Source organism: Cucurbita pepo, chromosome 18, assembly GCF_057944985.1.
Source record: "Cucurbita pepo subsp. pepo isolate OVF chromosome 18, ASM5794498v1, whole genome shotgun sequence".
In the NCBI taxonomy this organism is placed as follows: domain Eukaryota; kingdom Viridiplantae; phylum Streptophyta; class Magnoliopsida; order Cucurbitales; family Cucurbitaceae; genus Cucurbita; species Cucurbita pepo.
Genome location: NC_141815.1, coordinates 4,556,447 through 4,584,340, shown reverse-complemented (window position 1 = coordinate 4,584,340; position 27,894 = coordinate 4,556,447). Strand labels below are relative to the sequence as shown.

The 27,894-nt window shown below is 39.9% G+C and overlaps 13 non-coding genes across 13 annotated transcripts; all 13 read left to right on the top strand.

The window, feature by feature from the left end:
• The first annotated feature begins 70 nt into the window (after positions 1-70).
• LOC147787114 (signal recognition particle RNA) lies at positions 71-373 on the top strand. The gene has a single exon (XR_015413946.1).
• Positions 374-558: 185 nt separating this feature from the next.
• LOC147787113 (signal recognition particle RNA) lies at positions 559-860 on the top strand. Its single transcript, XR_015413978.1, has one exon.
• Positions 861-1,048: 188 nt separating this feature from the next.
• On the top strand, positions 1,049-1,351 carry LOC147787112 (signal recognition particle RNA). The gene has a single exon (XR_015413932.1).
• Positions 1,352-1,537: 186 nt separating this feature from the next.
• On the top strand, positions 1,538-1,840 carry LOC147787111 (signal recognition particle RNA). The gene has a single exon (XR_015413984.1).
• Positions 1,841-1,965: 125 nt separating this feature from the next.
• Positions 1,966-2,267, top strand: LOC147787110 (signal recognition particle RNA). Its single transcript, XR_015413982.1, has one exon.
• Positions 2,268-2,455: 188 nt separating this feature from the next.
• LOC147787109 (signal recognition particle RNA) lies at positions 2,456-2,758 on the top strand. Its single transcript, XR_015413985.1, has one exon.
• A 186-nt stretch (positions 2,759-2,944) lies between these two features.
• LOC147787108 (signal recognition particle RNA) lies at positions 2,945-3,247 on the top strand. Its single transcript, XR_015413968.1, has one exon.
• A 182-nt stretch (positions 3,248-3,429) lies between these two features.
• Positions 3,430-3,732, top strand: LOC147787107 (signal recognition particle RNA). Its single transcript, XR_015413963.1, has one exon.
• A 184-nt stretch (positions 3,733-3,916) lies between these two features.
• LOC147787106 (signal recognition particle RNA) lies at positions 3,917-4,218 on the top strand. Its single transcript, XR_015413980.1, has one exon.
• Positions 4,219-4,404: 186 nt separating this feature from the next.
• Positions 4,405-4,702, top strand: LOC147787105 (signal recognition particle RNA). The gene has a single exon (XR_015414041.1).
• A 95-nt stretch (positions 4,703-4,797) lies between these two features.
• Positions 4,798-5,099, top strand: LOC147787104 (signal recognition particle RNA). Its single transcript, XR_015414017.1, has one exon.
• Positions 5,100-5,242: 143 nt separating this feature from the next.
• Positions 5,243-5,545, top strand: LOC147787103 (signal recognition particle RNA). Its single transcript, XR_015413998.1, has one exon.
• A 179-nt stretch (positions 5,546-5,724) lies between these two features.
• Positions 5,725-6,027, top strand: LOC147787102 (signal recognition particle RNA). The gene has a single exon (XR_015414002.1).
• The last annotated feature ends 21,867 nt before the right edge of the window (positions 6,028-27,894 follow it).

Genomic DNA, 27,894 nt, shown 5'->3' with positions numbered 1-27,894 from the left:
AACAATCCCACATTGATAGAATTAAAATTGGATGTAGTCTTCATAAAGTAGTCATTGTCTTAAGGACATCGCCGAGCTTGGTAATGTGAGCTTGTAACCCATATGGGGGCAACAAAGTGGTTGGAGGTTGGCTCAGCCCATTGGTTAGGGTTGTTGGAGTTGTTCTTTGGCCTGTCCATTCCAAGTAGGGAGTTGGGCTATGGGCTTTGCGCGAAGGCTTAGTGTCCATGGTCCTTAGAGTTGAAGGAAACCGCGTGAGGCTGGTTTCACAGAGCAGCGTAACCTTCCGCTCTTGTAGGTGGAAGGATAGCGGGTCGATTCTCCTAGGCCCAATATAAACCTCTTGGTAGTCCTCAACCTGACATCCACTTTTTTTTTTTTTTTAATATAGTTTTTCTTGCTCGGACTATGGACATCGAGCTATCCACTTATTCTGAATAAAATTATTTATCTATTTTACCTGTAAATATGATAGATTTCTCCTTCACAACAATCCCACAATGATAGAATTAAAATTGGATGTAGTCTTCATAAAGTAGTCATTGTCTTAAGGACATCGCCGAGCTTGGTAATGTGAGCTTGTAACCCATATGGGGGCAACAAAGTGGTTGGAGGTTGGCTCAGCCCATTGGTTAGGGTTGTTGGAGTTGTTCTTTGGCCTGTCCATTCCAAGTAGGGAGTTGGGCTATGGGCTTTGGGCGAAGGCCTAGTGTCCATGGTCCTTAGAGTTGAAGGAAACTGCGTGAGGCTGGTTTCACAGAGCAGCGTAACCTTCCGCTCTTGTCGGTGGAGGATAGCGGGTCGATTCTCCTAGACCAAATATAAACCTCTTGGTAATCCTCAACCTGACATTCACTTTTTTTATTTTTTTTTACATATATTCTTTGGTGCTCGGACTATGGACATCGAGCTAGCCACTTGTTCTGAATGAATGTATTTATCTATTTTACCTGTAAATATGATAGATTTCTCCTTCACAACAATCCCACATTGATAGAATTAAAATTGGATGTAGTCTTCATAAAGTAGTGATTGTCTTAAGGACATCGCCGAGCTTGGTAATGTGAGCTTGTAACCCATATGGGGGCAACAAAGTGGTTGGAGGTTGGCTCAGCCCATTGGTTAGGGTTGTTGGAGTTGTTCTTTGGCCTGTCCATTCCAAGTAGGGAGTTGGGCTATGGACTTTGGGCGAAGGCCTAGTGTCCATGGTCCTTAGAGTTGAAGGAAACCGCGTGAGGCTGGTTTCACAGAGCAGCGTAACCTTCCACTCTTGTCGGTGGAAGGATAGCGGGTCGTATCTCCTAGGCCCAATATAAAACTCTTGGTAGTCCTCAACCTGACATCCACTTATTTTTATATTTTAAATCTATTTTTGCTGGCTCGGACTATGGACATCGAGCTATCCACTTGTTCTGAATGAAATTATTTATCTATTTTACCTGTAAATATGATAGATTTCTCCTTCACAACAATCCCACATTGATAGAATTAAAATTGGATGTAGTCTTCATAAAGTTGTCATTGTCTTAAGGACATCGCCGAGCTTGGTAATGTGAGCTTGTAACCCATATGGGGGCAACAAAGTGGTTGGAGGTTGGCTCAGCCCATTGGTTAGGGTTGTTGGAGTTGTTCTTTGGCCTGTCCATTCCAAGTAGGGAGTTGGGCTATGGGCTTTGCGCGAAGGCTTAGTGTCCATGGTCCTTAGAGTTGAAGGAAACCGCGTGAGGCTGGTTTCATAGAGCATTGTAACCTTCCGCTCTTGTCGGTGGAAGGATAGCGGGTCGATTCTCCTAGGCCCAATATAAACCTCTTGGTAGTCCTCAACCTGACATCCACTTTTTTTTTTTTTTTAATATAGTTTTTCTGGCTCAAAATATGATAGATTTCTCCTTCACAACAATCCCACATTGATAGAATTAAAATTGGATGTAGTCTTCATAAAGTAGTCATTGTCTTAAGGACATCGCCGAGCTTGGTAATGTGAGCTTGTAACCCATATGGGGGCAACAAAGTGGTTGGAGGTTGGCTCAGCCCATTGGTTAGGGTTGTTAGAGTTGTTCTTTGGCCTGTCCATTCCAAGTAGGGAGTTGGGCTATGGGCTTTGGGCGAAGGCCTAGTGTCCATGGTCCTTAGAGTTGAAGGAAACTGCGTGAGGCTGGTTTCACAGAGCAGCGTAACCTTCCGCTCTTGTCGGTGGAGGATAGCGGGTCGATTCTCCTAGACCAAATATAAACCTCTTGGTAATCCTCAACCTGACATTCACTTTTTTTATTTTTTTTTACATATATTCTTTGGTGCTCGGACTATGGACATCGAGCTAGCCACTTGTTCAGAATGAATGTATTTATCTATTTTACCTGTAAATATGATAGATTTCTCCTTCACAACAATCCCACATTGATAGAATTAAAATTGGATGTAGTCTTCATAAAGTAGTCATTGTCTTAAGGACATCGCCGAGCTTGGTAATGTGAGCTTGTAACCCATATGGGGGCAACAAAGTGGTTGGAGGTTGGCTCAGCCCATTGGTTAGGGTTGTTGGAGTTGTTCTTTGGCCTGTCCATTCCAAGTAGGGAGTTGGGCTATGGACTTTTGGCGAAGGCCTAGTGTCCATGGTCCTTAGAGTTGAACGAAACCGCGTGAGGCTGGTTTCACAGAGCAGCGTAACCTTCCGCTCTTGTCGGTGGAAGGATAGCGGGTCGTATCTCCTAGGCCCAATATAAAACTCTTGGTAGTCCTCAACCTCACATCCACTTATTTTTATATTTTAAATCTATTTTTGCTGGCTCGGACTATGAACATCGAGCTATCCACTTTTTCTTAATGAAATTATTTATCTATTTTACCTGTAAATATGATAGATTTCTCCTTCACAACAATCCCACATTGATAGAATTAAAATTGGATGTAGTCTTCATAAAGTAGTCATTGTCTTAAGGACATCGCCGAGCTTGGTAATGTGAGCTTTTAACCCATATGGGGGCAACAAAGTGGTTGGAGGTTGGCTCAGCCCATTGGTTAGGGTTGTTGGAGTTGTTCTTTGGCCTGTCCATTCCAAGTAGGGAGTTGGGCTATGGACTTTGGGCGACGGCCTAGTGTCCATGGTCCTTAGAGTTGAAGGAAACCGCGTGAGGCTGGTTTCACAGAGCAGCGTAACCTTCCGCTCTTGTCGGTGGAAGGATAGCGGGTCTATTCTCTTAGGCCCAATATAAACCTCCTGGTAGTCCTAAACCTGACATCCACTTTTTTTTTTTTAATATAGTTTTTCTGGCTCGGGCTATGGACATCGAGCTATCCACTTGTTCTGAATGAAATTATTTATCTATTTTAACTGTAAATATGATAGATTTCTCCTTTACAACAATCCCACATTGATAGAATTAAAATTGGATGTAGTCTTCATAAAGTAGTCATTGTCTTAAGGACATCGCCGAGCTTGGTAATGTGAGCTTGTAACCCATATGGGGGCAACAAAGTGGTTGGAGGTTGGCTCAGCCCATTGGTTAGGGTTGTTGGGGTTGTTCTTTGGCCTGTCCATTCCAAGTAGGGAGTTGGGCTATGGGCTTTGCGCGAAGGCTTAGTGTCCATGGTCCTTAGAGTTGAAGGAAATCGCATGAGGCTGGTTTCACAGAGCAGCGTAACCTTCCGCTCTTGTCGGTGGAAGGATAGCGGGTCGATTCTCCTAGGCCCAATATAAACCTCTTGGTAGTCCTCAACTTGACATCCACTTTTTTTTTTTTTTAATATATTTTTGCTGGCTCGGACTATGGACATCGAGCTATCCACTTTTTCTTAATGAAATTATTTATCTATTTTACCTGTAAATATGATAGATTTCTCCTTCACAACAATCCCACATTGATAGAATTTAAATTGGATGTAGTCTTCATAAAGTAGTCATTGTCTTAAGGACATCGCCGAGCTTGGTAATGTGAGCTTGTAACCCATATGGGGGCAACAAAGTGGTTGGAGGTTGGCTCAGCCCATTGGTTAGGATGTTGGAGTTGTTCTTTGGCCTGTCCATTCCAAGTAGGGAGTTGGGCTATGGACTTTGGGCGAAGGCCTAGTGTCCATGGTCCTTAGAGTTGAAGGAAACCGCGTGAGGCTGGTTTCACAGATCTGCGTAACCTTCCGCTCTTGTCGGTGGAAGGATAGCGGGTCGATTCTCCTAGGCCCAATATAAACCTCTTGGTAGTCCTCAACCTGACATCCACTTATTTTTATTTTTTAAATCTATTTTTGCTGGCTCGGACTATGGACATCGAGCTATCCACTTGTTCTGAATGAAATTATTTATCTATTTTACCTGTAAATATGATAGATTTCTCCTTCACAACAATCCCACATTGATAGAATTAAAATTGGATGTAGTTTTCATAAAGTAGTCATTGTCTTAAGGACATCGCTGAGCTTGGTAATGTGAGCTTGTAACCCATATGGGGGCAACAAAGTGGTTGGAGGTTGGCTCAGCCCATTGGTTAGGGTTGTTGGAGTTGTTCTTTGGCTTGTCCATTCCAAGTAGGGAGTTGGGCTATGGACTTTGGGCGAAGGCCTAGTGTCCATGGTCCTTAGAGTTTAAGGAAACCGCGTGAGGCTGGTTTCACAGAGCAGCGTAACCTTTCCGCTCTTGTCGGTGGAAGGATTGCGGGTCGATTCTCAGCTAGCCACTTGTTATGAATGAATGTATTATTTTTTTTACCTGTAAATATTATAGATTTCTCCTTTAAAACAATCCCACATTGATAGATTTAAAATTTGATGTAGTCTTCATAAAGTAGTCCTTGTCGAAAGGGCGTCGCCGAGCTTGGTAATGTGAGCTTGTAACCCATATGGGGGCAACAAAGTGGTTGGAGGTTGGCTCAGCCCATTGGTTAGGGTTGTTGGAGTTGTTCTTTGGCCTGTCAATTCCAAGTAGGGAGTTGGGCTATGGGCTTTGCGCGAAGGCCTAGTGTCCATGGTCCTTAGAGTTGAAGGAAACCGCTGAGGCTGGTTTCACGGAGCAGCGTAACCTTCCGCTCTTGTCGGTGGAAGGATAGCGGGTCGATTCTCGTAGGCCCAATATAAAACTCTTGGTAATCCTCAACCTGACATCCACTTTTTTTTATTTTTTTTTACATATATTCTTTGGTTCTCGGACTATGGACATTTAAATATGATAGATTTCTCCTTTAAAACAATCCCACATTGATAGATTTAAAATTGGATGTAGTCTTCATAAAGTAGTCCTTGTCTTAAGGAAGTCGCCGAGCTTGGTAATGTGAGCTTGTAACCCATATGGGGGCAACAAAGTGGTTGGAAGTTGGCTCAGCCCATTGGTTAGGGTTGTTGGAGTTGTTCTTTGGCCTGTCCATTCCAAGTAGAGAGTTGGGCTATGAGCTTTGGACGAATGCCTAGTGTCCATGGCCCTTAGAGTTGTAGGAAACCGCGTGAGGCTGGTTTCACAGAGCAGCGTAACCTTCCGCTCTTGTCGGTCGAAGGATAGCGGGTCGATTCTCCTAGGCCCAATATAAACCTCTTGGTAGTCCTCAACATGACATCCACTTTTTTTTTTTTAATATATTTTTGTTGGCTCGGACTATGGACATCAAGCTAGCCACTTGTTCTGGATGAATGTATTATTTTTTTACCTGTAATATGATAGATTTCTCCTTTACAACAATCCGACATTGATAGATTTAAAATTGAATGTAGTCTTCCTAAATTAGTCCTTGTCGTAAGGAAGTCGCCGAGCTTGGTAATGTGAGCTTGTAACCCATATGGGGGCAACAAAGTGGTTGGAGGTTGGCTCAGCCGATTGGTTAGGGTTGTTGGAGTTGTTCTTTGGCCTGTCCATCCCAAGTAGGGAGATGGGCTATGAGCTTTGGGCAAAGGCCTAGTGTCCATGGCCCTTAGAGTTGAAGGAAACCGCGTGAGGCTGGTTTCACAGAGCAGCGTAACCTTCCGCTCTTGTCGGTGGAAGGATAGCTCGTCGATTCTCCCAGGCCCAATATAAACCTCTTGGTAGTCCTCAACCTGACATCCACTTTTTTTTTTTTTTTACATATATTTTTTGGTGCTCGGAATATGGACATCGATCTAGCCACTTGTTCTGAATGAATGTATTATTTTTTTACCGGTAAATATGATAGATTTCTCCTTTACAACAATCCCACATTGATAGATTTAAAATTGGATGTAGTCTTCATAAATTAGTCCTTGTCTTAAGGAAATCGTCGAGCTTGGTAATGTGAGCTTGTAACCCATATGGGGGCAACAAAGTTGTTGGAGATTGGCTCAGCCCATTGGTTAAGGTTTTTGGAGTTGTTCTTTGGCTTGTCCATTCCGAGTAGGGAGTTGGGCTATGGGCTTTGGGCGGAGGCTATCTATTTTACCTCTAAATATGAGATACATTTCTGTGCTACAACAATCCCACATTGATAGATTTAAAATTGGATGTAGTCTTCATAAAGTAGTCATTGTCTTAATTAAATCGCCGAACTTGGTAATATGAGCTTGTAACCTATGTGGGGGCAACAATGTAGTTTGAGCTTGGCTCAGCCCATTGGTTAGAGTTGTTGGAGTAGTTTTGTCCATTTTAAGGTAGGAGTTGGGCTATGGACTTTGGGCGAAGGCCTAGTGTCCATCGCCCTTAGAGTTTAAGGAAACCGCGTGAGGCATGGTTAGGGTTGTTGGAGTAGTTTTCGTGGGCTATGGACTCCGGGCAAAGGCCTAGTGTCCATTGCCCTTAGAGTTTAAGGAAACCGCGGCATGGTTAGGGTTTTTGCATGGTTAGGGTTTTTGGAGTAGTTTTCGTCCTGTCCATTCTTAGTAAGGAGTTGGGCTATGGACTTTGGGCGAAGGCCTAGTGTCCATCGCCCTTAGAGTTTAAGGAAACCGCGTGAGCCATGTTTCACAGAGCAGCTTTAAATCAACCATGAAATCAGACTATGTTTTTTAAGATATATCTCAATTACGATACTACCAAATTAAGACTAGAGAGGGAGATGGAGATGTATTTAGGACAACATTGCGAACGAGGTAGGATGACTATGAGTTTGTGATTAGTTCGTTTGTTCTCACCATCGCCCCCATGGTATTCATGGAGTTGATGAATTAGGTATTCAAGGGATTTTTTGACTCGTGTGTCATTGTGTTCATACACGACATCCTTGTGTCCTCGAAAACAGATCAAGAACACAAGGTTCATCTTCTTAAGTTCCTCGATTTTGGGGTAAATAAGTTGTTCGTCAAGTTCTCCAAGTGTGAATTTTGGCTATGTTATGACCCATTCTTAGGACACGTGGTGTCGAAGGATGAGGTTTGAGTAGACATCGCAATAGTGGAAGCTATCACTAAGTGGGCTCGCCTGAGTACAATCACCAAATGAATGGGAAGGGTGTTCCGTTTATCGAAGGATGAGGTTTCTGGAATTTGTAGGATACTAGTTTGTGCAAGATTTTGCTAAGATAGCTTCACCGCTCACGTAGTTGACTGGGAAGGGTGTTCCGTTTATATGGAATGATGCTTATGAGGCCAGCTTCTAAGATCTGAAATAGAGGTTATTGTCGGCTCTAGTGCCCACGGTCCAGGAGAGCTCAGGAGTATATGTGATTTATAGTGATGCTTCTAATAAAGGGTTAGGATGTGTATTGATGCCACATAGAAAGATGATTGTCTATACCTCGTGTCAGTTGGTTGCAATGGTGTTGGCACTTAAAATATGTGGGTACTACTTGTATGGAGAAAATACTCATATCTACATTGACCACAAGATCTTGAAGTAGTTTTTTTCACCCAAAAGGAACTGAACATGAGATAAAAAAGATGGCTAGAGCTGGTGAAGGACTACGATATAGACATCCAATACTATCCCAAATGAAAACATAGTCATTGATACCCTAAGCTGAACGACGGCCCACTCGTCGGCCATGATGAATAGAGAGACACGAGTGCAGATAGATTTTATGCAAGCGGAGATAGCAGTAATGAGCAAAGGAGTTGTAGCATAGATGGATCAACTGACAATCTATCCTACATTTTGACATTGGATTATGGAATCTCGACGAGGGGACCTCATTTAACAAGGATATTTTTAACAGTTAACATAGGTTTTGTGGACAATTTCTCCAAGTCGACATATGTTAGTCTGCTATCTCAAGGACGATTATGTGTGCGATCGATGGAAGAGCTAAAAAGTGAGATGAGAGGCTTAAACTTCCCAACTTTTCTTGAGTTTTCCTAATTTTAACTCCCTTGCCGACCAAATCTTATGAAAAATTTATGGTTCTAGAAACTAGACCCAATCAGGATTCTGTGGAAGAAAATTTGAGGTAATTTGAATATTGGAAGCTCGAGAACAGAAGTCCTGAACATCGACAACGAGGTAAGTAGCCACCTTGAAGTTTTCTTAAGAAATACTTGTAGCAATCGCTTGGGTTTTCATATGAACCCTAAATCAAATACAAATTAAGGATATATGAAAGAAAAACTCAAAAAGCGGTGAGTTAAGGCTCTAAACTTATCAAATTACTCGAAATTTAAGTAACGTTAAAACAACCCACTAAATGAAATCCTCTGCCTATGAAATTCAATGTTGAGCATCTTATAGCTTGTTGAAGTTATATATGAAATTTGGTGGTCATTGGATAAGGATAAGCAGGTAAACCAAGAAACGAAAACTTTACATAAGTTTATTTCTCTTGTCAAATGGTCATTACACCTAGTATAAATAATTTTAGAATAATCAAACTTTGCATCTTTTTAAAACTAAAATTTATGATAACAATCCTTGCACATGGATTTCATTAATATCCATTTCTTCATTAATAATATTTGAAAGATCAAATAAATGACCGAAATAATGATGATAGGGTCCCAAATCCAATAATCCAAATACTTATTTAACAACTTTTTTTAACCATATTTTGTATCGTATGGCTGAAAAAGAATGGTAGAATAATTATACACGTGATCTAATCGATTAATTCATTTTAATGTGTTGAAACCTATCAAATACAAAACTAAAAAAATGGGGACACATTAATCATTTTCAAAGTTTTGAAAGTATACGAAAATACAATTTATTTTTTAAAGTTCAAAGATTTATTACACACAAATTTTATAAACATTTGTGGTCTCATGGTCTAGTTGGTTAGGACATGGACTCTGAATCAAGTAACCCAAATTCAAATTTCGTGGAACTCGTTTTATGTTGGTGAGTATTAACTTAACAGAAATATTAAAGCAACAATATATTAGATATTTTAAAAGTTCAAACTATTTGTCATAGGTTTATAAAAATATTATCTATTTGTTAGAGGTTTATATCCACCTGAAAGGGGCCAAATAAGTAAGAAATCAAACATTAATCCCTCAAGTTCTTGAATAGTTTTTCATCTTAACAAAGTGACATGAAAACGGATAACATTTTTCAATATAAAAAGTTCACATAAAAAAAGATCATTCAATATATGCCATGCTAAAGTGATGTGAAAAAATGTGTAAAACATATAAAGTGAAACTATGAGGTCTAACCTCCAAAATTTTCTACTTAATTTAAGGTCGTTACTGTATACGTACCATAAACATTGAATGCGGAAGAGTTCATTTAAATTCCATAAAACATAACCTTTAACTTAAAACACAGCCATGGACTTACGTGTTTCGAGAGCATCTTTAAAACGACAAAACAAAAGACCCGAAATAAAATAAATAAGCGTTCAAGTTTAAAACATCCTATTCTATCCTAAGTCTAAGAAAATAAATACCACTATCCTATGCATGTGCCATGATCTCGAGTTGCAATGCCGTCGTCAGCCGTACAGGAATGCCTTGCCTTAACCTGAAAAATGTAGTAGCATATAGCTTGATTATTTAAAGAAATACTCAGTAAGTGACCCCACTATTGGGGTTAAATGCAACAATCACATGCAATGAAATGATGGGACCTAACTTTCGTTTCGTTTCATTTTCCCTACGGTGCTGTCCTAATGGATAATAGTGGACGTGTACCATATACTCTACACACAGCCCATACGTGCGATTATGGGCTCACCAGCTAGTTCGCAAACCGCTGGGCCACTGTCCTTATCTGGTGGGCATACTCTGGGAGCCCCTTATGCCGGGACCCGTTGAAACTAGAACCGTCACGGCAGCGCTATGCAATGCAGAACGATCGTTGTCCTACCATTGGATGTACGCGTCCGTACCCTCGTGATGGGATGGGGGTATCCCCCCAGATGCATGAACACACATAATGCATTAGGTCCTCCTATTTCTATATTTATCTTTAATGATCATAACCCCCCTGTCACGTTCCAGGCTTCATATCATTCTCAGTTTCATTTCACATTTCATACACATTTCTATCGGGGTTATGGTTCAAGACAGTTTACCGTGTTTCATTTCATACAATTCATGTTGTTCACATTCACATATTCCATACAAACATGCCATAATCATTCAAGGACCTCATATCGTTACATGCATTACACATCACATCAAACTCAAAGCATACATAGCATACATTTACGTTCACATAACTACGTACTTAAGCACAATAACCTAGCATACAATGTATCATATCATAAACAAGTCATAACGTAAACACTTCATAGTCATATCGTTCTCTAACTTACCATAGCCATAACGTTCTTATACCTATCACAGACATATCACTACGTAACGTACCTTAGTCATATCGTCACAAGAACGTACCCTAACGTTATTGTTCTATCAATCTGTCACAAACCTACCCCTTTCTACCTATAACCTAACCGTATTCTTTCATCAATCTCTCCTATCCATAGCACTCCAGTATGTAACCTAACCTTAACGTTTCATGAACGTATCTTACTTCTATCATTACATTTCGTTTTGTGCATCTTTCTCGTATCCTATCTCAAACATATCCTTCAGCACATCGTACCATAATTATTATCATACAAACCACATATTATAACATAACATAACATATAGGAAGCATATCGATCCACAGAGAATTCACACATATCAATATATATGACACGTGCAGAACCACGGGCACGTGTCAACATCAAATATAACCATGCCGATAGTAAGGTCACTTACCTGGCTAGCTTAAGTCGTTGTCACAAAATATATCTTTAATGAAAGTTTGATTCCGTTCTTTGAAATCTGAGTCAACCTATATGAGCTCATGGCATTAGTTTCAAGTTTGAACTCTATAAAATTATTTCTCTAATTTACATTGAACAACATATTAAAATTCTGATATTTGGTGTTAGACAAAATTTGAAGGAGCAAATTGCCCTTTGATATTTCCTATTTTATTGTTAAATCCGGTTCAACAAATCTTTTCTCAATCTCCCTGTCTCTCTCTCTCTGTAATTATTTTAATTATGTAAGTAGGTTTTTCAATTGTGTAAACAGATATTACTGGCCAACTGTAAGTTCAATTGTAAGTGGATTGGTTGGATACGATCTTCTAGTTTATAGATCTGCCAACTAAAATTTTATTAATCTAACTTTATAACCTTATCTGGTATAACTTAAAATGCTAACAAAAATCTAATGGATATGGGATGTTATTATTACTGGAACTGTTAAGATATGAAACAAGATTTGATCCTAAATTAATTTCTTATAACATAACTAGAAAAGAAAAGAAAATCTGAGATAAGATTTTACCGTAATAACTGACAAAAATCTCTAAATGTGCACAACCCATTTTACTTCTCCTCAAACCATTGTTGTTTTTTGGTAGGAATGGTTGAGGAGAGATAAGTGTGGGAAGGGACGAGAGGTTAGGGGAGAGGAGTGGGGAAATATTTTTATTTATTTTTTATTTTTATTTTTATTTATTTATTTATTTATTTATTATTATTATTTTACCTATTTTTATAATTATTTTTATTTCTTTATTTCTTTATTTATTTTTGGGCTATTACAATCCTATTTTAGCCTAAATCTAAGAAAATAAATACCACTGTCCTATGCATGTGCCATGATCTCGAGTTGCGATGCCGTCGTCAGCCATACAGTAATGCCTTACCTTAACCTGAAAAATATAGTAGCACATGACTTGAGTATTTAAAGAAATACATAGTAAGTGACCCCATTATTGGGGTTAAAAGCAACAATCACATGCAATGAAACGATGGGACCTATCTTTTGTTTAGTTTCGTTTCGTTTTCCCTACGGTACTGTCCTAACGGGTAATCGTGGACGTGTACCATATACTCTACACACAGCCCATACGTGCGAGTATGGGCTCACCAGCTAATTCGCACACTGCTAGGCCACTTTCCATATCCGGTGGACATACTCTGGGAGCCCCTTATGCCGGGACCCGTTAGAACTAGTAACCGTCACGGCAGCGCTATGCAAAGCATAACGATCGTTGTCCTACCATTGGATGTACGCGTCCGTACCCTCGTGATGGGATAGGGGTATCCCCCAAGATGCATGAACACACATAATGCATGAGGTCCCCACTACTTCTACAACTTCATTATCCTTTAATACAACCCCGCTAGCATTAAGTACATATCATATCATTTTTCATATCGTTTCAGATATCGTTCATCATTCATATCATATCGTTTCTCATTCTTCCGTTCTCAAATCATACATAACTCTAACGGGGTTATATTTCATGTCATTTATCGTAATTTCATGTCATTCATATCATGTTGTATACACACAATTTAAGAGACCTAACATAACGTTCTATGCTTTTAACATAACATTTCATCATATACACATCATACCATGACATATTGCATCACAATGTAGCATATCATAGACAAGTAATAACGAAAACACTTCATAGTCATATCTTTCTCCAACTTATGATAGCCTTAACGTTCTTATACCTATCACAGACATATCATTACGTGAACCTGGAAGTGATGAGGTTTGCCGTTCAGTCATGGACGACTCTTTGGCTTACGATGTAAGCAGTCTACAGAATCCTATAACTTGGCTCTGATACCAACTGTAACGACCCGACTTATCCTGACGGTAGCGGTCAGGGTCATTATGAAAGGAAATGCAATTTATTTGGAAAGAGGATGAAAATCATACAGAATTTTATTAAAAATCACGTGCGGGGTACCCCTTTAAAATCGAGCAAAACAATGCCGCCTAAAACTATTTAAAACAAGGAGGAAATTTAAATCAAAGAAAGGCTGATGTTGGCCACCTAGCTCCCACAAACTAGGCGTCCACATCATAGTTTAAATTATTACGAAAGAGTAGAAACGTCTCTCCCACAAAAATGGGACTACAAACAAAAACATAAACATTCTTGAATCGCCCCATGACTGACTTTGGCATCCTACTCGTCACCTCCGTGCCACAGCTTCGCCTGAAAAATCATTTAAAAAAAAACAGGGTGAGTGTAAAAATACTCAATAAGGAACTCCCCTATTGGGGGTCAAGATATGAATCGTCATAAGGCGATTAGCCAAAACATGCAGCAGGTGATTATTACCACCACCACTTTCAATCCTTAAAGAGGATACTCCTAGTTGGTTACCCGAAACACACAGCGTGTAACCATTATCATAAGGACCTCACCTCCTTATTTCCTCCCATTGACTATCAACGACTGGTTACCCGATACACACAGCGTGTAACCATTTCCACGAGGACCTCACCTCCTGATTTCCTCCCATTGACTATCAACGGCTGGTTACCAGATACACACAGCGTGTAACCATTACTGGACAGTCCTTTTTTTTGTAATCACCCCAAAGGTGACTAGTGGTGGCTAGTTACCCGAAACACACAGCAAGTAACTATTACCACAACCCTTACTCATGTCTACCTACAAGCCCATTATGTCGCCAATAGACACATATCGTCAGACTGCCCAACCTAACCACATTACTCTACGATCCGAATACACAACCATTTGAATACGCAACCATCAGAATATGCAGGCAATCAGAACATACGACAATCAAAACATACGCCAATCAGAACATAGGACAATCAGAATACATAGCAATCAGGATACATGTCAACCAGGTTGCATAACATTACACACAAAGATCAGATTGTTCCCGGCAATGGGTTACCCAGCACCTAGCCTATAGACGATTCCATTCGACCCATTTTCAAAAAAAACAAAACATTTATTTTCAACAGGTGAGTCCCTTACCTGAGAAGCTGCGTTCTTGGCGTTTCCTAACCAACGACGATCCGATTCCCCTTGAATCGAGCCTTCCTCCTTCGCAGGCGTTGAACCTTTGCTACGTCTAACCCTCTTGAGGTCGGTTTTGGCAACGACGATGTCGTTCCCTTGCGGCGGCGATGTGGTGTTGGGCGAATGTTGTCTAATATGAGAAGGGGCGCGGAATGGTGTGGAAGAAATCGGTTACGGGGCCGTGGCTGAAGGGAGAAACGTGAAACAAAAAAAAGAAGGAAAAGAGCGGGCAGGTGGCGGCTAGGGTAATGGGTTTTCCTCCTACTGAATCCTAGGTTTATTTATTTATTTATTTATTTTGTCATGGGCCCAAAATGTGGGCCTTACAATATCCCCCCAAAAAGAACCTTTCGTCCTCGAAAGCTTCACTTAAATACATAAGGCTTGCACTACTTACTTTCCGCTCTGAAGAGCTCAGGGTATCTGCTCATCATTTCCTCCTCTCGTTCCCAAGTGGCTTCTTCCAGTTGGTGATTCCGCCATAATACCTTGACCAATGCGATCTCTCGATTACGTAAGGTTTTCACTTCTCTATCCACAATTTGCACTAGTTCCTCCTCGTAGTTCAAACTCTCATCCAACCGTAGAGGTTTGAAATCTATCACATGTGATGGGTCAGATATGTATAGTCGCAACATCGATACATGGAACACATTGTGGACTCCTGAGAGTATAGGTGGTAGGGCCAACCGGTAAGCTACTTGTCCCACTCGCTCCAAGATCTCAAATGATCCAATGAAGCGTGGGCTTAACTTCCCTTTGCGCCCGAACCTAAAAACGCATTTCATGGGAGCCACCTTAAGGAATACTTTGTCTCCCACCTCAAATTCCAAATCTCTTCGTCTCACATCTGCATAGCTCTTTTGCCTGCTTTGTGCCGTACGCATTCTAGCCCTTATTTTCTTGATAGCCTCATTAGTTGCTTGCACTAAATCGGGGCCCAACAGCTTGCGTTCTCCCACTTCATCCGAACACAATGGGGATCGACACCTCTTCCCGTATAAGGCCTCGAAAGGTGCCATACCCAACGTCGCTTGATAACTGTTGTTATAAGAGAACTCTATGAGATGCAAGTGTGTGTCCCAGCTACCGGTAAAGTCCAACATACAGGCTCGGAACATATCCTCCAGAATCTGGTTTAAACGTTCAGTTTGCCCATCCATCTGTGGGTGGAATGTTGTACTAAACTCTAGCCGTGTACCCAACGCTTTCTGAAGGCTTTTCCAAAACTTTGATGTGAAACGGGGATCCCTATCTGACACAATGGATACCGGTACCCCGTGCAATCTTGTTACCTCTTTCAAGTACAACTGAGCCCATTTATCCACGGAATAAGTGGACTTCCCTGGGAGGAAGTGGGTTGACTTTGTGAGCCTATCAACCACAACCCATATAACTGTGTAGCCTTTGGCCGTTCTCGGTAATCCCACGATAAAGTCCATGGCGATGTTCTCCCACTTCCATTCAGGTACACTAAGTGGTTGTAATAGCCCTGCCGGCTTCTGCCTTGGGGCTTTGACTTGTTGACAAACCAGACACTTGCTCACGAACTCGGCCACATCACGTTTCATATTCCGCCACCAATAATGTCGTTTCAAATCCTGATACATCTTGGTACTGCCAGGATGCAGGGCGAATGGCGAGTGGTGAGCCTCGGCTAGGATTTCTACCTTTAGTTCTTCTTCATTTGGCACACACAACCGCCCATGGTACAAGAGCCCCCCATCAGCTGTTAATGAAAACTCCTCTGTCTGATTGACATCTATCAAACGTCTTTTTCCAACCAAATCCGGATCACCATGCTGTTTATCAATAAGACGTTGCCTCAAGGTCGGTTGTATCGTTAACTGGGCCAATTGAGCGGCGACCTCCCCCATGGCCACCGCTACCCCGGCGCGTTCTAGATCCTGCTGGATCGCTTTTTGTGTAGTGATTAGGGCAGACATGTGTGCTGATTTTCGGCTCAACGCATCCGCTACCACATTCGCCTTTCCCGGGTGATAGAGTATCTCCACGTCATAGTCTTTAACCAACTCCAACCACCTGAGTTGTCTCATGTTCAACTCCTTCTGAGTAAAGAAGTATTTGAGGCTCTTGTGGTCAGTGAAAATTTGGGTCCTTTCTCCATAAAGGTAGTGTCTCCAAATCTTCAATGCAAATACCACTGCTGCGAGTTCTAGGTCGTGGGTGGGATAGTTTCGCTCGTATTCTTTTAGTTGACGTGAAGCATAGGCAATAACCTTCCCACGTTGCATGAGGACACATCCTAACCCCCTTTTTGAAGCATCGCTGTATACTACAAAGCCTCCATCTCCTGACGGTACAGTGAGTATCGGGGCAGATACTAACCTCTGTTTGAGTTCTTTGAAACTAACCTCACACTGATCATTCCAGGTGAACGACTTTCCTTTCTTGGTCAACTCAGTGAGGGGGGTGGCGATCTTGGCGAAATCCTGCACAAACTGCCGATAATACCCTGCTAGTCCAAGGAAACTTCGTACTTCCGTCACTGTGGTCGGGCGAGGCCAATTCGTCACCGCTTCAATCTTTGTTGGGTCTACGGTGATTCCTATGCTTGAAACTACATGCCCAAGAAATCCCACCTGTTCTGCCCAGAATTCACACTTGGAGAACTTTGCAAACAACTTGTTCGTTCTCAGAGTGGTCAGCACTTTCCGGAGATGTTCCTCGTGTTGTTCCCTAGTCTTGGAGTACACCAGGATATCATCGATGAAGACGATCACGAAGTTGTCTAAAAACTCCCTGAACACTTTGTTCATCAGCCCCATAAATGCTGCTGGAGCGTTGGTCAAGCCAAACGACATTACCCTAAACTCGTAATGTCCATACCTCGTGCGAAAGGCTGTCTTTGAGATATCACTCTCCTTAATCCTTAACTGATGGTAGCCTGACCGTTAATCAATCTTTGAGAACACAACTGCTCCTTGCAACTGGTTGAACAGGTCGTCGATTCGGGGCAAAGGATACTTGTTTTTAATTGTCACTTTGTTAAGTTCCCGATAGTCCATGCATAAGCTTATAGAGCCGTCCTTCTTCTTCACAAATATCACTGGGGCTCCCCAAGGAGACACACTTGGTCGTATAAAGCCTTTGCTTAGTAGCTCTTGAAGTTGCAACTTTAGTTCCTTCAGTTCAGCAGGGGCAATTCTGTATGGGGCTCTGAATATAGGGGTTGTTCCTGGCTCAAGTACAATTTTGAATTCCATCTCACACTCTGGGGGTAGGCCCGGGAGATCTTATGGGAACACGTCCACGAATTCTCTCACTACTGGCACTGAGTTAATGCTCGCCTCAGTTCGCCCTAATTCCACCACATGAGCTAATATCCCCCAAGCACCCTGAGATAACATCTTACTTGCCTTTAATGCCGAGACCATCCTCGAGACCGTTCCCTCCCTGGTCCCCTTGAACTTGAAGCTTGGTTGACCAGGAGGTCTGAACATCACCTCCTTGTTGAAGCAATCGATGGATGCATGGTTTTTAGCTAACCATTCCATCCCTAAGATGACGTCAAAATTGGCCATATCTAGGACTATCAGCGTCACATCCATCGTGTGGTTTGACACACACAACTGACAGTCCTTTACCCTCTCGAAGGCTTCCATACTTACCCCTGCTGGGGTACCCACAGACAACCCGTATCCTAGCGGTTCAACTTCTACCCTTGCGTGTTTTACAAGATTAGTGGAGATAAAAAAGTGGGTTGACCCGGAATCAAATAAGACCCGTGCGTAATACCCAAGAATAAAGAGCGTACCTGTGACTGCAGTGTTGGAGTTTTCTGCCTCCTGACGAGTGGTAGCATACATTCGCCCCTGTTGCGGAGCTGGCCTCAGGTTTGAGGTCAGTTGGTTACCAGGGGGTCTGTTGGTACTAGCTACTCTCCCTTGGGTGCAGTGCGTGACAACGTGGCCTTCTTGGTGACAGTTGAAGCATACCCTGTTCTTAAACCGACACTGTCCTGGGTGACGTCTCCCACAGTTCGAGCAACGTGGTCTGTCACGTGGCGTGTTCTGTGGGCAAGCCTTTGGTTGTCTGCGCTCTTGGTTTAAATTTGTCTTAGCCTGGTGCCAAGACACCTTTGAGGAAGTAGGGGACGTCTGCTCTCTCTTTCTCTTCTGGTCACCCGACGTGTTTGGGTGGGTTTGGGCATCTTCTGTTGGATATTCCTTAACATCGAGCGTCTCGGCCAGTCGGAGTGCCGTTGCGTAGTCAAGTGGATCGTGAGCTGACACCACCCCTCGGATATCAGCAAACCCATAACAAAACACTCTACTTTCAGCTCCTCCGTTGAGACCATTAATGGGACGAAACGGGACAGACGGGTGAACTCTCGCTCATACTCCTCTACTGACCTGTCTCCCTGCTCTATGCTTAGGAATTCGCGTTGCTTCTTATATTGCACCACTGGTTTGAAGTATTTTCGAAGAAACACCTTTCAAAACTGTGTCCAGGTTATGTCGTCCTCGTCTGCAGCAATCGCCCGGGAGGCTGAATGCCACCACAGTTTGGCATCTTCGCGTAACAAATAAGTCACGCAACTCAGTCTATATTCCTCCAGATACCTCATGCGTCGAAAAATTTCATCAATAGCCGACAACCATAATTCAGCTACGACAGGGTCCTTGGATTTTCCCTCGAATACTTCAGGGTCCCGACGTTTGAAAGCCCGAAAATACTTGCTTTCTTGTAATGCATCAACGTCTCCCGGGTTGTGATGGGTCGTCAGCCTGGCACTTGGCGCCAAGGTCGGGATCAGTTGGGTCAACTGCCCATTTGTCTGTGCCATAGATTGCATCAGTCCCATCATCATAGTCATATTAGGTACTTCCGTAGTATCAATGTTTGCTCTCGGTAGACCAGATGGGGGAACTCCTATCTCCGGATTTGGGTTCACATTCACTGACTGTTCTTGAAGTGGGGCCCCCAAAGAGGGTCCTCTTGTACCCTTGCCGACCCGCTTCGAGCACGTTTACCTCCCCAATTTGTTACTTGGCCAGCCATCCTTTCGCTTGTTTCGTTCCTAATCCACAATTAATTACCGCATAATTTTTTTTTTTTTTTTTTTTTGTTCCTTGTATTCTACACTAGTTCATGTCTGACAAGTATGCAAAGCCACACATGATAGTCAATCAAATATCACTACTTGACAATTCATATGCATCCATTAGGCAACATGCATTATCCATTAATTTTGATTGACAAGCGCACAAAAATCATTAGGATAACCAATGTAATTTCAGTTTTTTTGACAATACATATTTTATGGCCAAGCGTACCTGGAAGTGACGAGGTTTGCCGTTCAGTCATGGGCGACTCTTTGGCTTACGATGTAAGCAGTCTACAGAATCCTATAACTTGGCTCTGATACCAACTGTAACGACCTGACTTATCCTGACGGTAGCGGTCAGGGTCATTATGAAAGGAAATGCAATTTATTTGGAAAAAGGATGAAAATCATGCAGAATTTTATTAAAAATCACGTGCGGGGTACCCCTTCAAAATCGAGCAAAACAATGCAGCCTAAAACTATTTAAAACAAGGAGGAAATTTAAATCAAAGAAAGGCGGATGTTGGCCGCCTAGCTCCCACAAACTAGGCGTCCACATCATAGTTTAAATTATTACAAAAGAGTAGAAACGTTTCTCCCACAAAAATGGGACTACAAACAAAAACATAAACATTCTTGAATCGCCCCATGACTGACTTTGGCATCCTACTCGTCACCTCCGTGCCACAGCTTCGCCTGAAAAATCATTTAAAAAAAAACAGGGTGAGTATAAAAATACCTAGGAAGGAACTCCCCTATTGGGGGTCAAGATATGAATCGTCATAAGGCGATTAGCCAAAACACGCAGCAGGTGATTATTGCCACCACCACTTTCAATCCTTAAAGAGGATACTCCTAGTTGGTTACCCGAAACACACAGCGTGTAACCATTATCACGAGGACCTCACCTCCTTATTTCCTCCCATTGACTATCAACGACTGGTTACCCGATACACATAGCGTGTAACCATTTCCACGAGGACCTCACCTCCTTATTTCCTCCCATTGACTATCAATGGCTGGTTACCCGATACACACAGCGTGTAACCATTACTGGACAGTCCTTTTTTTTTGTAATCACCCCAAAGGTGACTAGTGGTGGCTAGTTACCCGAAACACACAGCGAGTAACTATTACCACAACCCTTACTCATGTCTACCTACAAGCCCATTATGTCGGCAATAGACACATATCGTCGACTGCCCAACCTAACCACATTACCCTACGATCCGAATACACAACCATTTGAATACGCAACCATCAGAATATGCAGCAATCAGAACATACGACAATCAAAACATACGCCAATCAGAACATAGGACAATCAGAATACATAGCAATCAGGATACATGTCAACCAGGTTGCATAACATTACACACAAAGATCAGATTGTTCCCGGCAACGGGTTACCCCGCACCTAGCCTATAGACGATTCCATTCGACCCATTTTCAAAAAAAACAAAACATTTATTTTCAACAGGCGAGTCCCTTACCTGAGAAGCTGCGTTCTTGGCATTTCCTAACCAACGACGATCCGATTCCCCTCGAATCGAGCCTTCCTCCTTCGCAGGCGTTGAACCTTTGCTACGTCTAACCCTCTTGAGGTCGGTTTTGGCAACGACGATGTCGTTGCCTTGCGGCGGCGATGTGGTGTTGGGCGGATGTTGTCTAATATGAGAAGGGGCGCGGAATGGTGTGGAAGCAATCGGTTGCGGGGCCGTGGCTAAAGGGAGAAACGTGAAACAAAAAAAAGAAGAAAAGAGCGGTCAGGTGGCGGCTAGGGTAATGGGTTTTCCTCCTACTGAACCTTAGGTTTATTTATTTATTTATTTTGTCGTGGGCCCAAAATGTGGGCCTTACATATTGCATCACAATGTAGCATATCATAAACAAGTAATAACGTAAACACTTCATAGTCATATCTTTCTCCAACTTATCATAGCCTTAACGTTCTTATACCTATCACAGACATATCATTACGTGAACGTACTTTAGTCATATCATCACAAGAACTTAACCTAACGCTATCGTTCTATCAATCTATCACAAACCTATCCCTTTCTACCCGTAACCTAACCGTATTCTTCCATCAATCTCTCTTATCCATATCACTCCGGTATGTAAGCTAACGTTCTTATACCTATCCCTTAACATTCTTATACCTATCACAGACATATCATTACGTGAACGCACTTTAGTCATATCATCACAAGAACATAACCTAACGCTATCGTTCTATCAATCTATCACAAACCTATCCCTTTCTACCCGTAACCTAACCGTATTCTTCCATCAATCTCTCTTATCCATATCACTCCGGTATGTAACCTAACCTTAACGTTTCGTGAACGTATTTTACTCCTATCGTTACATTTTGTTTTGTGCATCCTTCTTGGTCATTCTATCTTTAATCTATTCATTTAGCTACTGATAAAAATTTAATGTAATATTACTAATCTGACGTGATTGACTAGAATAGTATAAATGATAAAAATTTAATCTAATATTACTAATCTGACGTGATTGACTCGAATAGTATAAATGATAAAAATTTAATCTAATATTAGGAATCTGACGTGATTGACTAGAATAGTATAAATGATTGACATTTAGTTTCTAACTCGAAGCTAGATGATTCTAATAATTCAATGAAGATCTAACTATAATTAGTTGTGATTTCTAAAAAAAATAGGATAAGATCTATCTTCAAGTAAATCTCGGGTGAATCTCAACTGGGTAAAGTACATTCTCTTTTTTTTTTTTTCTCAAGTTTTTCTTTTTCTTTTTGCAGTAACTATTTTCTAAGGTAAGCATGGTTGAGGAGAGATAATTGTGGGAAGTGATGAGAGGTCAGTGGATAGAAGTGGGAAAAGGTTTTTATTTATTAATTAATTAATTTATTTATTTATTTATTATTATTATTAATTTAAGTATTTTTATAATTATTTTTATTTGTTTATTTGTTTATTTCTTTATTTATTGTTGGGCTATTACATCTTGCATCAAATATTTATTTGACAACAATTTATTCAATATAATATACATGAGACAATATTGACGTTTATCCTTAAATCTTTATTTTAAGGAGATACAGAATTATCCCAAATCATTTATTTGGAATTGGTTAGGTAGTCTATTTATGTTAGATTGAGAGATTAGATCATCATAATGAGTAATGTGTCATCAACATAAAATTTGAGAAAATCCACTAATCAATAATTTTCTTGTAACAAGCTCATTACAATTTATTTAAAGTCATAGGTTATCGAACCTTCTATTAAAAAATCTATAGGTTAAATTCATTTCAAAAATGAACTTTTACTCTTTTTAGCAAACCTTTTGCTTTTAAACTTTAATAATAAATCCATATAATAATATGTGTAGATACATCCCCTTATATCTTTTCACAAAAGAATTCTAAATATTCATTTAACATCTTTCATATAAAAATGAATCCCAGAATAATAATAGACTCTAAATGAAAATATGAGAGAAGTCTACTTCTAGTTACTTTCTCCCATTAAGTTCAACTCTTTGTCATGAGTCATGTTATTAAGTTCAACTATTTGTCATGAGTCATGTTTTGAAGATATGTATCTTCTCATCTATACATAATTTTCCTTCTGTAGATCCATTCATATCCTATGAGTTTAATCTCATCATGAACATCTACAAATCCCTGGATTTTATGATTTTAACTTATTTATCTTTCATCATCATCCCTCAAAACTATTGAGTAATAAGCCTTCAAATTGGTCATCTAACATGACAATTTGAATTTTAGTAGAATTGAATCATCTCATAATTCTCCAACTACGATGAGGCTTATCCAATTAATGATCAGGATTGATTATGATCCACTCAACTCTCAAGTGAAATTAAATTGTTAACAACTTTTGTTAACTATTAACCGCTTCACTTGGAACTATCTAATTAACACTATCTCACCTTATTAAAGGTGTATGTCCTTCTATTTGAACTTCTTTATAAAATTACATTTGTCATACAAATATGTTTCTCTATTTAGAATTAAATAAATGACTATTTTGTTTCTCTTTACGAGTGGCCTACACTTTTAGTACACAATGTTCTCGTACTGTAATTGTAACGACCTTAAATTTTCACATACTCAGAGTCACTACTAACGTCTCATGCTCATCTATAATGCGGAAATATAACTCTTACATAAACATAATTGATAACGTAAACTTCAAAAAAAAACATTTAAAACAACTTCTTCTTCGGAAAACACAGCCATGGTCTTACGTGTTTAAATATGAAATACTGAAATTTAGAGAAAACAAAAACAAATACAAAATAATTTAAAACAATGAAATGCAAACCAACCTATTCTAACTTAAGACTAGAAATTTAAATATGAATCTACCCTATGCACGTGCCACAGTCTCTGCTCGCGGTGCCGTCGTCCTCCGTACAAGTGCGCCTTGCCTTTACCTGAAAAATGATGTGGCACACGGCCTGAGTATTTTAAAGAATACTCAATAAGTGGCCACACTATAGGGGCCATGCAAATGCAAACACATGCAATCATGATTTAGGAACCTATCTCTAATCATCTTCGGGGTGGCCTCCAGTCTCGGACAAATTGGATGTGTAGTACTTCCCTACACACGACTCACACGTGCGAGTATGAATCCCCAGGGCGCTCGCACACCCCCTGGACCCTCTGGTCAAGCTAATCTGCAGCAACATCCGGAGGTCAGCGGAACCCCATAGTGTCATGAACCTCATGAACACCCTCATCTGTGTGCTTTCGCACCTGTGTGCATTCGCTCTCATCATACGGTGCGCGTCCGCACTCATCATCTCTAGGGGAAGTAGCCCTATGCTTATGAACATACAATATGCATGAGGTCCCTCTAAATCCATCACAATGTCTCTTCTGACACAACCCTCTAATCTCATCTCTTTGTTACTCTAGGTAACACATACTCGTGGATATTTATATTAATATCATTTTCACGCTCTTAGGGTTGTGTCCTATGTCGATCTAATGACATGATGCAATATGGCACTCATCATCATATAGCATGCTCAATATGGAAAACATCATTATATTAAGGTAAATGTCACGCAATCATCATACTCATCATATTGCCACAAAGTGCATCAAACATATCAAGTACGACATTCATCAAAATATATATATACTGAGAACATCATCAAGTATCGTAACCCGCACATCATCATAACTCATATACCGCATCGTACGACATAGTTCATACATCATCGTAACTCATACAATTTTTAGTCTATCCTATAGTAAGGCCACTTACCTGGTTGGCCTTAGCCGAAGTATTCCCTAATTTATTTAACGTAAGCTCCCGTTCCTCAAGAACTGCACCAAATGTTGCCAAGGTTTGTTTCCTATCGCATCGTTCGTCACCTTTTGTTAGTATTTCACATTTTAATTAATAATCCAACTAATAGTGTGAAATACGGCTCTAAACGGCCTCAATAAAAATCGAGTTCCATGTTTTCATGTTTTCATTGTTTCTAAATTATATAGGATAATAAAACTTAAAACTTAAATTAAAAATATGTCAATATTATTAATATTTCAAGCGACTTAGATAATTCAACCTTTAATGTTATATGCTATAGATACATATATATCTTCCATTTTCCTTCTCTCACTTTATTTCTCTTCTATGTTATATTTTAATTTGATTTACAATACTTGCCATCTTTGTACTTCCAATTTCAAACGATTCTAATTTTCTTTTCTCTCATAATATCTTCCCTTTCGTTTTGTTTTTTTGATTTTTTCTTTTCTTTTACCTTACTTCTTTTTCTAAGCAGTTCAATTCTACCTCCATATCTAATTATTTTAAGAAATTTAAATCTAATTCTTTTAATCCGATTCTTCCCCGTAGTTTAATTCTATAATTCTTTTAAGCAGTTTCTTACCAGGAGTTCTCTGCTCCCATGTCTAAATCGTTTAATTCTCTATAGTTTAATTTTGTTCAGCCATTTAATTCTATTCCAGATTTTGTTTTGCTTTACTATTTCCAAATTCAATCTTCCTCTCTTTCCATGTATTGTGTTTAATTCTATTCCAGATTTTGTTTGGCTTTACTATTTCCAAATTCAATCTTCCTCTCTTTCCATGTATTGTTTTTTTTTATTTGATATGTTTTCTCAATCTTCCTCCCTTTATCAGTCTTTCTCTTTTTTCTCTCTCTCTTTTCATCCCGTTTCAAAATCTTCCTTTTTTTTTTATTTATTTGAATATGTTTTCCAGATCTTCCTGTTGTGTATTTCTCTCTTTCTTTTCTATCTATTTTTTTTTCTGACCAATTTTAATTCAAATCATTCCAATAATTTCTAATTCAGATCATTCCAACAGATAATTTCTAAATTTCTAACTCAGATCTAAATAATTTCTAATATCATTCATAAAAAAGAAAAGAGAAAAGGTAAATCCGACTACTAACTTTTTTTCATATGACATCTCTCTTCCTTTATCTTCCTACCATCTCTCTTCCTTTATCTTTCTACCATCTCTCTTCCTTTATCTTCCTACCATCTCTCCACCTTCCTTCTGTATCTCTCCATTAGTCTAACCATCTCTCCATTATCTTTCTATTTCTATTTTGTTGGCTGGATTTTTGATACTGGACGAGGGAGGTATTTTAGAGGGGGAGATATTAAGGAGAGGTTGTCAGTTTTTTTTTTCCTACTTTATTTTGTTATTTTTATTTTAATATATATATATATATATACATTTCGATTAGGGTCGTATTCTATGGTTACGATTCTACCATATATATCTTTTTCAGTCCGTCGAAAATCAATTTTACGGTATAGACGCTTATGACCTCCCCCTCTATGCCCTGCGGTAATGATTCCTCTGGCATTACGACCTTTACCACAACGATGCTATCCATAGATCAAATTATTTCGTGGATTGGATTTTACTTGACTGTCTACGGCTCCATTGCGTGTGCTCGGGGTAGAAGTTTCGTATAAATGTATCGCCATGCTATTAAGTATTTTGATTTAATATATATTAAACCTAACGGGGCGTTACAGTAGTGGCCCAAAAATAAATAAACAAATAAACAAATAAAAATGATTATACAAATAGTTAAAATAATAATAATAAAAAAAAATAAAAAAATAATAAAATAATAAAATAATAAAAAAACTTTTCCCCACTCCTCTCCACGAACCTCTCATCCCTTCCCACAATTATCTCTCCTCAACCCATCCTTATGCAAGAAAGTAACAGTTACTACAAAAACAGAAAGAAAAACAATAATTGTAAGATTTACTTGAGAAAAAAAAAAAAAAGAAGTGAATGACCTTTACCCAGTTGAGATTCATTGAAAATTTACGTGAAGATAGATCTGATCAATAAGGTTGACTCGGATTTCAAAGGATGGAATCGAACATTAATTAAAGATATATTCGTGACAACGACTTAAGCTAGCCAGGTAAGGGACCTTAGTATCGGCATGGTTATATTTTGATATTGACACGTGCCCTGTGGTTCTGCACTTGTCATATATATTGATATGTGTAAATCGTCTGTGGATCGATATGCTTCCTATATGTTATGTATATGTTATAATTTGTGAATTGTATGATAATAGTTACTGTACGATGTGTTCTAGGATATGTTTGAGATAGGATACAAGAAGGATGCACAAAACGAAATGTAACGATAGGAGTAAAATACGTTCACGAAACGTTAAGGTTAGGTTACATACCGGAGTGATATGGATAAGAGAGATTGATGGAAGAATACGGTTAGGTTATGGGTAGAAAGGGATAGGTTTGTGATAGATTGATAGAATGATAGCGTTAGGTTAAGTTCTTGTGATGATATGACTAAAGTACGTTCACGTAATGATATGTCTGTGATAGGTATAAGAACGTTATGGCTATGATAAGTTAGAGAATGATATGACTATAAAGTGTTTACGTTATTACTTGTTTATGATATGATACATTGTGATGCAATATGTCATGGTATGATGTGTATATGATGAAATGTTATGTTAAAAGCATAGAACGTTATGTTAGGTCTCTTAAATTGTGTGTATATAGCATGATATGAATGACATGAAACTATGATAAACGACATGAAATATAACCCCGTTAGAATTATGTATGATTTGAGAACGGAAGAATGATAAATGATATGATATGAAAGATGAACGATATCTGAAACGATATGAAAAATGATATGATATGTACTTAAATCTAGCGGGGTTGTATTAAAGGATAATGAAATTGTAGAAGTAGTGGGGACCTCATGCATTATGTGTGTTCATGCATCTTGGGGGATACCCCTATCCCATCACGAGGGTACGGACGCGTACATCCAATGGTAGGACAACGATCGTTATGCTTTGCATAGGGTTGCCGTGACGGTTACTAGTTCTAATGGATCCCGGTATAAAGGTCTCCTAGAGTATACCCACCGGATAAGGAAAGTGGCCCAGCGGTGTGCGAACTAGCTGGTGAGCCCATACTCGCAGATATGGGCTGTGTGTAGAGTATATGGTATACATCCACGATTACCCGTTAGGACAGCACCGTAGGGAAAACGAAATGAAACGAAAGCTAGGTTCCATCATTTCATTGCATGTGATTGTTGCATTTAACCCCAATAGTGGGGTCA